Source organism: Mchenga conophoros, linkage group LG14 (assembly GCF_057382185.1).
Source record: "Mchenga conophoros isolate Kocher_MC1m ecotype Shallow Benthic linkage group LG14, M_conophoros_male_GT1.1, whole genome shotgun sequence".
NCBI classification, from domain to species: domain Eukaryota; kingdom Metazoa; phylum Chordata; class Actinopteri; order Cichliformes; family Cichlidae; genus Mchenga; species Mchenga conophoros.
In genome coordinates this window covers 39,542,591-39,552,769 of record NC_140539.1, presented here as the reverse complement: position 1 = coordinate 39,552,769, position 10,179 = coordinate 39,542,591, and positions in this window count along the sequence as shown.

Sequence of the window (10,179 nt, the reverse complement as noted above, 5' to 3'; positions counted from 1 at the left end):
AGAGAAAAGAGACCTAGCGACGTAAGCATGGACGGCTTACACCCACCACCGATTCTTCAGTTGACTGGAAATGTGGCTGAAAATTGGAGAAGATTTAAGCAACGTTTCACGTTGTACCTATCAGCAATTGGACTTGACGAGGCAAGTGATAAAATGCAAGCGTCAGTGTTTTTGCATATAGTGGGTGATGAGGCACTGGAAGTCTATAATAACTTCACGTTTACTGATGGTGACGGAATGAAGCTGAATAAAATAATGGAAAAGTTTGAGGCTTACTGCATACCTAAGAGAAATGTGACATTTGAGAGGCACAGATTCTTCACATGTGTACAGAAGACAGGGGAGACAATAGATCAGTATGTCACAGAGCTGCAGAACAGGAGTAAAACATGTGAATTTGGAGGACTGACAGATTCTTTGATAAAAGACAGACTTGTGTGTGGGATTCCAGACAACGGTCTGAGAGAGAGGAAAATCTTGACCTGGAAAAAGCATTAACACTGTGCAGAGCAGCTGAAACGGTGAGGGCACAAGCTAAAGAACTGCTTAGTGACAGCTGCAGAGTGGATGCTGTGAATAAGAACACACACAGAGTCAAAAAGGAGAGTGCTGCCGCTGAAATGAAACTGCAATTGAAATCACCAGCAAACAGGGACAGAAGAGAAAAGACTTGTGGTCGCTGCGGAATGCAACATCCTCCTAAAAAATGTCCAGCATATGGGAAAAGATGCAATACATGTAACAAAAATAACCATTATGCTAGGTGCTGCAAAGCTCAAACCCTGAAACAAAGTGCAGTCCATACTGTGGATGAAGAAGACACAGAGGAACTCTATGTAGCTGCAGTGACAGACAATAAGACAGGTGAAAAGGACTGGATAATGACACTCAAAGTGAATGACACACTCGTGAAAGTCAAGCTGGATACTGGAGCTCAAGTGAATGTCATATCAGAAGCAGAGTTCAAGAAAATCAGACCTAGACCTAAAATGCATGCAACGAAGGTGAAAGTGAGTGGATACTCAGGTGCAGAAATACCTGTGAAAGGAAAATGCATGGTTAAAGTGACACACAAAGACAAGGAGCACACGCTAACATTCATTGTGGTGCCGAAGACTGTGCAGCCTATACTAGGGTTACATGCCTGTGAGAGTCTGAACCTAGTGAAAAGAGTGCTCGTTGTGGAAACTGATGATGACATGGACTATAATGAGTTGATGAAGGAATATGGTGACCTATTTCAGGGACTTGGTTGCCTTGCTGGAGAACACACAATCAGAGTCGATGAAAGTGTAACACCAGTCATTCATCCATGCCGCAAAGTACCATTTGCTCTACAAAAGCCACTGAAAGCCGAGTTGGACAGGATGGAAAACCTGGAAGTGATTGAAAAGATCGATGAGCCAACGGAGTGGGTGAGTTCTCTTGTTATTGTGGAGAAAAAGACTGGAAAGCTCAGAGTTTGCATGGATCCTAGAGATCTGAATAGAGCAATAAAGAGAGAACATTTCAAACTACCTACAAGAGAAGAGATAATGTCACAGTTTGCAAAAGCGAAGTACTTTAGCAAGCTAGACGCTTCATCAGGATTTTGGCAACTGAAGCTGGACGAAGCAAGTTCAAAACTGTGCACGTTCAACAGCCCATTTGGCAGGTACAGATTCCGGCGACTGCCGTTTGGCATTGCTTCAGCACCTGAGGTGTGTCACAAGACAATACACATGATCTATGAACACCTGGAAGGAGTCGACACGTCAATGGATGACATCATTGTGTGGGGTAGCACAAAAGCTGAACATGACATGAGACTGAGAAATGTTCTTGAAGCAACCAGAAAAGCCAATCTGAAGCTGAACAAAGAGAAATGTCAGCTTGGGGCGAAGGAACTGACATTCGTTGGAGATATCCTGAGCAGTGAAGGCATCAGACCAGATCCTCAAAAGGTGTCTGCAATTGAAAACATGCCGAGGCCGCAATGCAAGAAAGATGTGCAGAGATTTAATGGCATGATAAACTACATGGGAAAATTCATACCCAATCTCTCAGAAAAAATGGCGCCACTGAGACAGCTAACTGAAAAGAGAATCGAATGGGAGTGGAATCATGAACATGAGAAAGCATGGCGTGACTTGAAAGATCTGCTTACAAAGGAACCAGTTCTGAAGTTTTATGATCCAATGAGACCTATTAAGATCTCATCAGATGCATCACAGAGTGGGCTTGGAGCTGTTCTTCTGCAGAAGTATGATGAGTGGCAGCCTGTTGCATATGCATCACGATCCATGACAGACGCAGAGACAAGATATGCACAGATTGAAAAAGAACTGCTCAGCATAACGTACGCCTGTGAGAGATTTCACCAGTTTGTGTCTGGGCAGGCCATCAGTGTTGAAACTGACCACAAGCCACTGATAGCATTGTTCCAAAAACCACTAAATGACTGTCCACTGAGAATCCAAAAAATGATGATCCGGCTGCAACGTTACACGCTTAACGTGATGTACACACCTGGCAAGCTGATGTACACAGCTGACACATTATCCCGAGCTGTTGATCCGAATGAGCCAGCGAACACCAAGATGGATGATGATGTAAGAGCATATGTGAGCATGGTCACAAGTGCACTTCCTGTCGCAGAAGGGAAGATGGAGCTCATCAGAACGGAGACAAGCAAAGATGGAACGTTACAAGCACTGCGCAAAACCATCATAGATGGATGGCCCAGCTGTAAGCAAAACTGCTCACCTGTTATTCATGAGTCCTGGAACTGCAGAGCAGAACTGTCTGTAGTGGATGATGTGGTGTTCAAGGGAAGTAAAATTGTCATCCCAAAGAGCCTGCGAGGAGAGATGCTCAAAAAGATACACGCAGGGCATCTAGGCATGGAAAAATGTAAAAGGAGAGCACGTGAGGTGATGTACGGATTAATCAGGATGTGACAAATGAAGTGTCAAACTGTTCAACATGTCTGACATATCAAGCAAGCAATCCTGCCGAGCCACTAAAGCCGCACCCAGTGCCAGACCGACCATATCAGAAAGTGGGGGCTGACCTCTTTGTGTCTGGAGGAAAGGACTATATTGCAGTCACAGACTACTACTCTTTGTATCCGGAAGTATGTAGACTGCAAACAACAACAGCAGAGGCTGTAATCACCTCTATGAAAGCTGTATTTGCACGACACGGTGTGCCAAGTGAAGTGTTCACAGACAATGGACCACAATTCTCCAATATTAGGTTTGGACAGTTTGCCAAGGAATGGGACTTTGTTCACACAACATCAAGCCCGCACTACCCACAATCTAATGGACTAGTGGAAAAGTCCGTCCAAACAGTGAAGAGGCTGATGAGTAAGGCGAGAGACAGTGGTGCTGACTTCTACCAAAGCCTGCTAGTATACCGCACAACACCACTTGAGTGTGGTATGTCACCAGCACAGCTTCTTATGGGACGACGCCTGAGATCAAACCTGCCCATTCAGGATAATCTGCTTAAAACAAAAGAGGGAAACAGCGTGAAGAAGTTTAAGGAGCAACAAAAAGCAAAGCAGAAGTTCTATTATGACAGAGGAACAAAAAACCTACCTGAACTGCATGCTGGGGATCAAGTGAGATTCAAAGACAAAACCAACACATGGGCACAGAAAGCAACTGTTCTAAGGAAAGATCAACCACGATCATATATCATTCAGAGAGAAGATGGAGCTATGCTGAGAAGAAATCGCCGAGATCTTCTTAAGGGACCAGTAGTAGTGGAGCAGAGGTTGGAGGCTGCTGAACAACTCCAACACACACATGAGACACTATCACCTGAAACACCTATGCATACACAAGAACAAACACTGAGAAGATCTGTAAGACAAGTAAAGCCACCTATGAGACTGATTGAACAGATGTAATGTGTTGACATGTTGTTTGGAAGATGATGTCATAGTATCTATGCAAGTTTCACTATGTTTGGTTACTAGTGTTGAATGGACCATAATTGTTGAAAACTAGTTGTGTTGTTAACGTTACTTTGATAAAGCCTGGTTTAACAAGTAAAAAACAAATAGAGACTGTTTATGTTTGTGAAAGTAGGTATGTTATTTTATTGTTGAAAAAAAAGGAAGATGTAATGATAACAGCAAATCCTTATTTGCCTAGTATCATGTTTTATGTTGTTAATACTCCTAGACTGCAGGGGGAGCTAGAGAGCAGAGGGAGTTACCTCTGAGTAGACTGTGATGGCGAAGCTTTGTTTACATGTGAACCACAGTTCGATAAAATACCTTCTCTTCAAGTAATGGTGTCATTCTTAAGAACCCATAACAACATAAAGAAACAAGACAATGATCAACAGACGTGTCTGCGTCTCATTATTTCAGCTGTTTAATCGTTTGGAGTTGAGCGCACCAGGTTGTCTTTTCTCCTTTTTCTCCAATTTCTTTCTTGTGCCTATAATCTCTAACCCATGATCTATAATCTATAATCTGTAATGACAGGGCTCCAGTCCTGCAGGTTTTAGATGTGTCCTTGATCCCACACAGCTGATTTCCTCCTGATTGGAAACCTGAGCCTGCTGGGCCTGAACACCTCCCTCTGCAGCTGGATCCTGGACTTTCTGACGGAGAGGCCTCAGACAGTCTGGCTCGGTAGCAGCACCTCCAACACCACCAAACTGAGCCCTGGAGCCCCTCAGGGCTGTGCGCCCACTGCTGTTCACTCTGCTGACCCACGACTGTGCAGCGATGCACAGTTTGAACCACATCATCAAATTCGCCTGTGGCGGGGGCGTGGCCCCGGGCGCAGCTGCCGGGGAGGAGTGGAGCAGAAGGCTCAACAGGGCGGCGCTGCGAGGCCGGTAAGAACAGCTGATGGTGTTTATGTACTGATGATGGTCTCCCTCCGCTGTGTTTATAGGGAGACGGGGAGGAGCGGCGAGGGGAGATCAGCTGGGCTCGTGAGCTGTCAGGCTGTGCGACTGAGTCAGCTGTCAAAACAAACAAACCAATAAATGTGGAAATTGGCAGTACATACCTGCGTGTGCGTGTATTTGTGCCTGGTGTATTCCACAGTGGTGCCGAAACCCAGGAGAGTGCCGGTGGGGATATGTCCGACCCACAGGCCGCGCCACCCGCCCAGCCCCTGCAATACTTGGCGCAGATGCTGGCGGAGATGGCGGCGATGAGCCGGGATCAGGCGGCCGACCAGCGTGCCCACCTGGCCGCGCTGCAGGAGCAAACGGACCGACAGACACTAGTTCTGGAGCGGCTGGTCGGGGCCGCTGCCACGCCGAAGCCCTCGCCACTGTCGGTGACGGTGCCCCGGATGGGGGACGGGGACGACCCACAGATTTTTTTGGAGACCTTCCGTGCCACGGCGGAGGCTTGCCAATGGCCGCGGGAGGAGTGGGCTCCGTGGCTGCTCCCCCTGCTGTCTGGGGAGGCACAAACAGCGGCCCTGAGTCTGCCTCCGGCGTCAAGGAGCAGCTTCCCGGATGTGAGCCGGGTGGTGGTGGACAGGCTGGGGCTCACCGCCGAAGACCATCGCCGGCGGTTCCGGGCCTGTCGGCTGGCTACAACGGACCGACCATTCGCCTGGGCCCGACAGCTGCGCGACGCGGCGGTGCGCTGGCTGCAGCCGGGAACATCGGAGGGCGAGACGAAGCTGGTGGACAAGGTGGTGCTGGAGCAGTTCACGGAAGGATTGCCAGCGGAGATGGCGAGATGGGTCCGGTGCCACCGGCCCGCAAGCTTGGAGGTAGCGGTGACGCTGGCGGAGGACCACCTTGCCGCTGGAGCAGGGGAATCCGGGGACGCCGGACGGAGGCTGGCCAAACAGGCCCCAGTGCCGGCCCCGAGGCGCCGTGTGCCGGCACCAGGGCAGGCGGAGCGGCTGCCGGCGCTGAGCCCCACTAACCCTTTCGCGGCGATGGTGCCGTCCCAGGGAACCGAGCCAAGTGGAGCCGCCCCCGAGCCACGGAGGGCAGCACAAACGCCGGGGCCGGAGTGTTGGAAGTGCGGGCGGCCGGGACACCTGAGGAGGGATTGTCCGCTTATGGAAGTGGGGCAGGTGTTCCGCGTTGCTGGCGCCCCAGCACCCTTCCCCGGTCCAGGAGGGACATACAGTATTCCGGTAAGGACTCGAGGGGGTATACGCCAAGCGTTGGTGGACACGGGCTGCACACAGACCCTCGTGCACCAAGGCTTGGTTCGCCCCGGGGCATTATTGGAGGCAGAATGGGTGGAGGTGAGGTGTGTTCATGGTGATGTGTACTATGGGGTACCGGTACCCCATAGTGCCGCTGCTGCTAAAATACAAGGGCCATACACATAGGGTAACGGCGGCGGTTAGCCCGCGCCTGTCGCACCCCCTGATTCTGGGTACCTATTGGCCGGGGTTTCATCAGCTACTGGGGCAGTACGCGGGGGTGCGATCACGACCGGAAGCGGGGTGTAGCGTGTGCGCGGCATTCAGCGGTGACGCGGGGTCGTCCGACACCGACTCCGGGGGGGAGGAGCCGGCGGGTCCCTCACGGGACGTCCCGCCAGCCCCGGAAGTGTCCCCCATGGGTGATTTCCCACTGGAGCAGTCTCGTGACGGCACCCTGCGCTCAGCCTTTGCCCAAGTGATGGCTATTGATGGTCACGTGGTGCGCCCTGAGGCCGCGCAGACCTACCCGCGTTTCGTCTTATTAAATGACCGATTATATCGAGTGAGTCGTGACACTCAGACTGAGGAAACACACACCCAGTTGTTGGTGCCGCAGGGCCGCCGGGAAACGCTTTTCCAGGCGGCCCACTATAACCCCATGGCAGGGCATATGGGCTACGAGAAAACTCTGGAGCGAATAACGGCCCGATTTTATTGGCCTGGCATCCGAGCGGATGTGCGCCGCTGGTACGCGTCCTGCCCGGACTGCCAACTTGTTAACCAGCCGGCCATACCGAGAGCGCCTCTGCGCCCTTTCCCCCTCATTGAGGTCCCGTTTGAGCGCATCGGCATGGACCTCATCGGGCCGTTTCACCGGAGTGCACGCGGTTACCGCTTTGTGTTAGTCCTGGTGGATTACGCAACGCGGTACCCGGAAGCAGTTCCGCTGCGCACCATCTCGGCTAAGAGTGTGGCGCAGGCACTGTTTCAGGTCATCTCCCGAGTCGGAATCCCGAAAGAGATACTGACTGACCAGGGCACGTCGTTTATGTCTCGTACACTGCGGGAACTGTACGAATTACTGGGCATTAAATCTATTCGGACCAGCGTCTACCACCCTCAGACTGACGGGCTGGTGGAGCGGCTGAATAAGACCTTAAAGTCCATGATTCGGAAGTTCATTAACGAGGATGAACGCAATTGGGATCACTGGCTAGACCCTCTGTTATTCGCAGTGCGGGAGGTGCCCCAGGCCTCCACGGGATTTTCTCCCTTTGAACTGCTGTTCGGCAGGAGGCCACGTGGGGTGCTCGACCTGATTAAAGAAAGCTGGGAGGACGGTCCGAGCCCCGCCAAAAATGAGATTCAGTACGTGTTGGACCTGAGAGCAAAACTCCACACTTTGGGGAGGTTGTCACGGGAGAATTTGCTCCAGGCTCAGCAGCGTCAGCAACGCCTGTATAACAGAGGGGCTAGACTCAGGCAATTTTCACCGGGGGATAAAGTGCTTGTGTTACTCCCTTCTTCCAGCTCAAAGTTGCTCGCCAAGTGGCAAGGTCCCTTTGTGGTCACACGGCGTGTCGGGGACGTGGACTATGAGGTCGCTCGGTCGGACAGGGGAGGAGCCGCGCAGATTTATCACCTCAATCTCCTCAAACAGTGGAGAGAGGCTGAAACTGCTTCTCTGGTGAGCCTGGTGAAGGAGAGAGATGAGTTGGGGCCTGAGGTGCCAAATTCTATCATTCCCACCTCCCTCCCTTGTGATGACCATCTCACACAGGCCCAGAGAGCGGACGTTGTCGCGTTGCAACAGCGCTTTGCGGACGTGTTCTCCCCCCTGCCCGGCCGGACGTCCCTCATCGAGCACCATTTCGTGACGCAGCCCGGCGTGACGGTGCGTTCACGGCCCTACAGGCTCCCGGAGCATAAGCGAAAAATCGTGCAGAGGGAATTGGCGGAAATGCTGAGGATGGGAGTAATAGAAGAGTCGCACAGCGCCTGGTGTAGCCCCATCGTTCTGGTGGCGAAGAAGGATGGGTCTATACGGTTCTGTGTCGACTATCGCAGGGTGAACGAAGTGTCACGCTTTGATGCCTACCCCATGCCTCGGGTCGACGAGCTCCTGGACCGGTTAGGCACGGCCCGCTTTTTCACGACACTGGACTTAACCAAGGGCTATTGGCAGATTCCCTTGTCTGCCGAGGCCAGGGAGAAAACGGCCTTCTCCACTCCGTACGGTTTGTACCAGTTCGTGACACTCCCGTTCGGCCTGTTCGGGGCCCCGGCCACTTTCCAGCGTCTCATGGACCGGGTACTGCGTCCGCACGCGGCGTATGCTGCCGCCTACCTGGATGACGTGATCATCCACAGCGACACCTGGGCGGAGCATGTGCTGCGGGTGGCCGCGGTCCTGGAGTCCCTGAGGGGGGCGGGGCTCACGGCCAATCCGAAGAAGTGCGCGGTTGGACGGAGGGAGGTGCAGTATCTGGGGTACCACCTGGGGGGCGGGCAGGTGCGGCCACAGGTGGAGAAGACGGCGGCTATCGCATCCTGCCCGCGCCCCAGGACGAAAAAGGAGGTGAGACGGTTCTTGGGGTTGGCGGGTTACTATCGTCGCTTTGTGCCGGGGTTTGCGCAGCTAACCAGCCCCCTGACCGATCTCACTCGAAAGGGTGCCCTGGATCTGGTCCAGTGGACGGGGCCGTGCCAGACAGCGTTTGTGCAGGTGAAAAAGGCTCTCTGTGGGGAGCCGCTGCTTCACACTCCTAACTTTTCCCTCCCGTTTGTTCTGCAGACTGACGCCTCGGACAGAGGGCTGGGAGCCGTTTTGTCTCAGCAGGTGAGGGGAGCTGACCGCCCTGTCCTGTACATCAGCCGGAAGCTAGCGGAGCGCGAGCGCCGGTACAGCACCGTGGAGAAGGAGTGCCTGGCCATCCAGTGGGTGGTCGGCTCCCTGCGCTATTACCTCCTGGGACGCTCATTCACCCTCTGTTCGGACCATGCCCCGCTTCAGTGGCTCCACCGCATGAAAGATGCCAACGCCCGGATCACCCGGTGGTATCTGGCATTGCAGCCCTTTAAGTTCAAGGTGATCCATAGGCCGGGGGCACAGATGGCGGTGGCCGATTTCCTCTCTCGCTCGCGAGGGGGGGAGTTGGCTCGGCCGGACGGCTCCCCGGCCTCGAACGGGCGGTGGGGGTGTGTGGCGGGGGCGTGGCCCCGGGCGCAGCTGCCGGGGAGGAGTGGAGCAGAAGGCTCAACAGGGCGGCGCTGCGAGGCCGGTAAGAACAGCTGATGGTGTTTATGTACTGATGATGGTCTCCCTCCGCTGTGTTTATAGGGAGACGGGGAGGAGCGGCGAGGGGAGATCAGCTGGGCTCGTGAGCTGTCAGGCTGTGCGACTGAGTCAGCTGTCAAAACAAACCAATAAATGTGGAAATTGGCAGTACATACCTGCGTGTGCATGTATTTGTGCCTGGTGTATTCCACATCGCCGATGACGCGACTGTGGTGGATCTCATCAGCAAGAGAGTTCACTGCCCACTGAACATCATGGATCCTCTGTGGAGGTCGTCAAGAGCTCCAGATTCCTTGGTGTCCACCTGGTCCCTCAACACCAGCTCCATAACTAAGAAGACCCAGCAGCGTCTCTACTTCCTATGGAAGCTGAGGAAAGCCCATCTCCCTCCATCCATTCTCACCACCATCTACAGAGAGACTATCGAGAGCATCCTGAGCAGCTGCATCACTGTCTGGATGGTAACTGCACCGTATCGGATCACAATGCTCTACAACTGTTAGTGAGAGCAGCTGAGAGGATCATTGGAGCCTCTCTTCCCTCCATCAGACACCCGTCACACCTGCTGCATCGGCAAAGCCACCAGCATCGTGGGGGACCCCACACACCCCTCACACACTCTCTTCAACCCCCTGAGCTACAGGCGACCGTAGTGCATCTGTAACCGGAAGGTCGCCAGTTCGATCCCCGGGCTCTCCGTCCTGGTCGTTGTGTCCTTGGGCAAGACACTTTACCTACCGCCTACTG